The sequence below is a fragment of the Erythrolamprus reginae genome, chromosome 3 (assembly GCF_031021105.1).
Source record: "Erythrolamprus reginae isolate rEryReg1 chromosome 3, rEryReg1.hap1, whole genome shotgun sequence".
In the NCBI taxonomy this organism is placed as follows: domain Eukaryota; kingdom Metazoa; phylum Chordata; class Lepidosauria; order Squamata; family Dipsadidae; genus Erythrolamprus; species Erythrolamprus reginae.
The window spans coordinates 251,273,499-251,279,650 of record NC_091952.1 but is presented as its reverse complement, the minus strand read 5'-3'; positions in this window follow the sequence as shown (position 1 = coordinate 251,279,650).

Below are 6,152 nucleotides of genomic sequence, written 5' to 3'. Positions count from 1 at the left end.
CTGAACCTTGACTTAGCCCACTTAGTAAAGCACCATGAAGAGGTATATAAATCTAAGTGCTATTGCTAAATTGCTGGCGTCCAGGCCACTTAAAGGAGGAATATTTTATGGCAGCAGTTATTAACTGTTACAGCAATGTTCTTTTAAGTTCAGTTTCTCTTAAGTTAAGGACAGCATATGTCTATATAGAAGAAAATATATTTATATAGTTCTGGACTGAAATGTGAAGTTATTGGTTGGTGGCTTGCAGAAATTTTCCCTGTATCACATCATTTTGTTATTTCTATGCTTCCTATATCATCAATCCTATCACCCATTTCCTCCCATGTTGACTGTATGACTGTAACTTGTTGCTTATATCCTAATATTTTTATTAATATTGCTTCTTCATTGCTTATTTGACCCCTATGACAATCATTAAGTGTTGTACCACATGATTCTTGACAAATGCATATTTCATTTTATGTACGCTGAGAGCATATGCACCAAGACAAATTCCTTGTGTGTCCAATCACATTGGGCCAATAAAATTCTGTTGTATTCTATTCTGTTCTGTTCTGTTCTGTTCTATTCTATTCTATTCTATTCAAGAGATTCTGATTGACTTGTTAAGCAAATGACTCCAGGAAACAATGCAAACTTTCACAATTTTGCCTATTTAATCCTGTACGCAAATGTCGCTGGTTAGTGTGTCTTTGTGCGAAATTTCGGCAATTTTCACTTATTTCTTTGCTTCCACGCATGTGCAGAAGCAAATTCTCATGTGAGGGTGCGTGTGATCAGAACAGAAGCTTATTTTAAAATAGGCGCTATCAGAACAGTTTCAATAATCAGATAGTGAAAATATGTCATTCATATGTAAAATATGTAACTTGTTGCTTGTATCCTAAGATTTTTATTAATACTGATTGTTTCTTCATTGCTTAGTTGACCCCATGACAATCATTAAGTGTTGTACCACATGATTCTTGAGAAATGTATCTTTTTCTTTTATGTATGTTGAGAACATCTGCACCAAGACAAATTCCCTGTGTGTCCAATCACACTTGGCCAATAAAGAATTCTGTTCTGTTCTATTCTATTCAAACCCTCAGGGATTTGAGCACAGAGCAAAGCAGAAAAGCTCAGTGAGGCTCCTTGCAAAAACAGGGAGCAACTCATTTACTTGAAGAGCTGGATGTAATTTGAGTTAAGCGAGAGTGCTGTCCAGTCCAGTTTCTGGGTTGGAAACAATTATCTTTTCCCCTGTCCTTGTGTTTTCAGTATAGTGTATTTTTTGTGTAAGCCAACTCACCACCCCCACCCACTAGAAATTCTGACCATTGGGCTGGCTGGCAAATCTTGTTGGGCTCTCTGAATGATTTTGACTTCTGCTTTGTGTGTTCCTGTTGAAAGTGAAACTACCCGACACAGGGTTTCTTTCCCAGAGACTTTGGTATTTAACATTCTTTCTTCTTCTGCAGTTTCTTTATTTAGTAGCTAATTTATTTATTTATTTATTTATTGGATTTGTATCCCCCCCCCCTCTCCGGAGACTCGGGGCGGCTAACAGCGACAATAAAACAGTGTACAATAGTAATTTGATATTAGAAATGATTAAAAACCCATTAATATAAAAACCAATCATACATACAGACATACCATGCATAAAATTTTAAAGGCCTAGGGGGGAAGTGTATCTCAGTTCCCCCATGCCTAGCGGCAGAGGTGGGTTTTAAGTTGTTTATGAAAGGCAAGGGGGGTGGGGGCAATTCTAATCTCTGGGGGGAGTTGGTTCCAGAGGGCCGGGGCCGCCACAGAGAAGGCTCTTCCCCTGGGTCCCACCAGGTGACATTGTTTAGTTGACGGGACCCGGAGAAGACCCACTCTGTGGGACCTAACTGGTCACTGGGATTCGTGCAGCAGAAGGCAGTCCCTGAGATAATCTGGTCCGGTGCCATGAAGGGCTTTATAGGTCATAATCAACACTTTGAATTGTGACAGGAAACTGATCAGCAACCAATGCAGACTGCAGAGTGTTGGTGTGATATGGGCATATTTGGGGAAGCCCATGATTGCTCTCACAGCTGCATTCTGCACGATCTGAAGTTTCTGAACATTTTTCAAAGGTAGCCCCATGTAGAGAGTGTTACAGTAGTCAAGCCTCGAGGTGATGAGGGCATGAGTGACCATGAGCAGTGACTCCCGGTCCAAGTAGGGTTGCAACTGGTGCACAAGGGGAACCTGGGCAAACGTCTCCCTTGCCACAGCTGAAAGATGGTTCTCTAATGTGAGCTGTGGATCAAGGAGGACGCCCAAGTTGCGAATCTTCTCTGAGGGGGCCAGTGGTCCCTTGACTTTCGCGGGTCTGACTGTCGCGGAAAGTCTATACCACAGGTTTTCAAAAAACTTTAATAAAAAAATACTCTCTGGGGTTTTTTTTGCAGCCAACCGATGTACATATAAACATAGAGGATTGACGGCAGAAAAAGACCTCATGGTCCATCTAGTCTGCCCTTATACTATTTCCTGTATTTTATCTTAGGATGGATATATGTTTATCCCAGACATGTTTAAATTCAGTTACTGTGGATTTACCAACGACGTCTGCTGGAAATTTGTTCTAAGCATTTACTACTCTTTCAGTAAAATAATATTTTATCACGTTGCTTCTCATCTTTCCCCCAACTAACTTCAGATTGTGTCCCCTTGTTCTTGTGTTCACTTTCCTATTAAAAACACTTCCCTCCTGAACCTTATTTAACCCTTTAACATATCTAACTGTTTTAAATATACATAGGCAAAACCTTCAGCTTTGTATATACAGCTATGTATCTTTGTTTTCATAGATTTTCACAGGTACAGGTATGAAGGTCTTGGCATATTTGGGTTTCTTTCCGTGTAGGATTTAGAGATTTCTGGTGACATTTCGATGAGGTCCCACTCGTCATCTTAAATAAATGTACATAACCAAAGCCTTCAGCTTTACATTACTGCCTTAACCGCACATTAAACTCTGCGATACAAGTTGTTTTATTCGCCTGACCACAAATGGGTAACACCTCTGAGAAAGTCGCTGAATCAGTTATTCTGCCCAGCTCCACGCTAAGACATTGGAAATCTCTTTTTACTACATTAACATTTCTCTGGGACAAATCATTTGTGCCAAGATGCGCCACCACATCAACGCTATTACCTTTACTCACAGCCTTGACAATATTTGTAATCCGCCTCCTGTCCCTGCTGGCAGTGGCCCCTGGGAGACACTTCATCAGGTTCACCACCTCCTTACTCTGTCCCAAATCAACACCTATAACAGTGGAGAAAAGGGACCCAATCTTCCTGCCAGAAAAACAGTCTAAGCACTGTTGCTATTGCTAATGGTGATGAAAGCTTCTCTGCAAAATGTATTTCAGGACAAGTGCTGCCAATTATCCATTGTGGGTCTAAGGGCAGAGTAGGGTCCCCTGGTCTTTTAACAGGTAAATGGCAACACAAACAATTGAAAAGGAGGACAAATGCAGGGGAAAGTTATACTAATTGTTTAACATTTGCATTTATTTATTTATTTATTCAATTTTTATGCCACCCTTCTCCTTAGACTCAGGGTGACTTACAACATGTTAGCAATAGCACTTTTTAAACAGAGCTGGGCTATTGCTTCCACAATCTGGGTCCTCATTTTACCACCTCGGAAGGATGGAAGGCTGAGTCAACCTTGAGCCGGTGATGAGATTTGAACCGCTGACCTTCAGATCTACAAGTCAGCTTCAGTGGCCTGCAGTACAGCGCTCTACCTGCTGCGTCACCCCTTGCATGTCCGAGTTGCGTTCAAAAGCTACTGGCTACTGGCACAGGAATTGTGTGACCCAGGAACTCAGAAACTGAAGCCCATGAAGAATGAAGACAATTCAGCAGAAACTGTTTTACTCTTCAATGTATCAAAAATAGAATCTCCTATTCTTCTATTTACAGAAAGTACTTTGCTACAACTATAAAACATGATGCAGTAAACCAATCCACCCACAAGACTAACCACTAGTGATGGGTGAACCAAACTCGCACAATTCGGGTCCGTACTGAATTTTGTGGTATTCGGTATGCCGAACACGAACCTGAAATTTTTTGAAACTTCGGGCAAAGTTCGGGGTTGTGTTCGGCATTCGGAGCTCTGACGTCACCGGCAGGTTGCTAAGGACGCCAAGGTGATCACTTCCTGGATTCCACGGAATCCAGGAAGTGATCACCTTGGCATCCTTAGCAACCTGCTGATGATGTCAAATCCCCGCCCCCGGAATCTCTTCGTGGGAGGGATTCCCCAGCTCCTTCAAAGGGAGGTCTTCAAATAAAAATAAACATTGTTAATTTTATGAAAAAGGACGCCGCAGCGGCACTGCAAGGAAAGGGTGGTCCTTTCATGTAAAAATAAACATGTTTGCTTGCAGTGCTACTGCGGCGTCCTTTTTCGTAAAAATAACAATGTTTATTTTTACATGAAGATCTCCCTTTGAAGGAGCTGGGGAATCCCTCCCACGAAGAGATTCCGGGGTCTGAGCCTTGATGTTACCGGCAGGTTGCTAAGGACACCAATGTGATCACTTCCTGGATTCCATGGAATCCAGGAAGTGTTCACCTTGGCATCCTTAGCAACCTGCCCCCAGATTCTCTTGGTGGGATTCCCTGTTCGGGTTCAAGTTCGGGTTCGGGTTCAGTTCGCGTTCGTCCGAATTTTGCATAAAGTTCGTCCGAACTTGCCAAACCCGAACACCGTTGGGTTCGCCCATCACTACTAACCACAACAACCACCCAACCACAACAACCACATCCACTACAAAAGTGCATTGCTTCTTATTCTGTTCTAGCCTAATCAGGTTGCAGCTTAGTCACTATGACTCAGCGGTATGACTGCTTTGCATACTCACAACCTTTTTTACCTTAAATGGAATATTGCTTAGGATAGTATAATTCTTGACATTATTTAGAGAGTAAGGGATTGGACACAGACACACAGTGGAAAATGCTGCTCCATTTCAGTTGGCGTTTGATGATGCTAATAAGTATAGTTAGTGTTCTTTTAGAGAAAATCTACTCACTTTGATACTCAAAAAGTCAGATGATTTTAAACAACATTTGTCAGGTGGAGGAAATGACGACAACAAATAGCGCATGTCCACCTTGGGGCAGATATCTAGTAACTGTTGGCTATAGAAAGTTAAAATCAAAGGTTCTGGAGAGTCTGAGGTTGCTGATCTTTTTCCTAAGGAAAGGAAAAAGATTTTGATTCTAAAGTGTGCAATAAGGTTGATATTCCTGGAGGCGTCTGTAATATGGCAAATGATTTAGCTTTACTAGATAAGTGGTCAAAGCAATGGAAACTGCAGTTTAATGTTTCCAAATGTAAAATAATGCACTTGGGGAAAAGGAAATGAAGCTGCATGCCCAGCTCCAGCTGACCAGCGTCAGTCACTTCTGGGATTATAGGTCTTGGCTGGGCTTTCCTTTCCCCCCCTGCTGCTGTGTCTGTGCAACTTGCTTTTTTCCTCTTTCCTCCTTCCTGGCCTTGGATGAGCTTCCCTCTCTCCTGCCCAGCTCCCCTCCAGTCTCATGTGGCCACCTTCCGAGGCCAGGAAGGAGGAAAGAGGAAAAAAGCAAGGAGTGCGCAGCAGCAGCAGGGAAAAAAAAGGAGATCTGAGCCAAGCCGAGCCAACCTGTGCCAAAGCAGTCTGGGCTGCAGTCTTTTTCCCCCTTGTGAAGCCCTCATTCTGCCTGCAGCTGGCGGCAGGGAGACCAGTACCGGCAGGAGTTGCAGCGGGGCATTTTCCCACACCCTCTTTTCTCAACAGCTGATTGGCACCCATTTGCCTAGCTAACCAGCCTGAGGCAGGTGGCAACCCAGGAAAGAGAGCGCGGGAAATGCAAAGCAAATTGTCACCCCAGCGAGCGACTCTTTTGATGTCGTAAGTAGAGGACTTAACAGTTCACTTGAATGAACTTTTTTAAGAGTTGTTAACCGAATCCTTCGCAGCTTCTTCTCTGGTAATTTTGAACTACTAACAAGAGCTTACAAAACGTTTGTCAGACCAATCCTAGAATACAGCTCACCTGTATGGAGCTCACATTGCATATCTGACATCAACACAATTGAGAGAGTCCAGAAATATTTCACAAGAAGA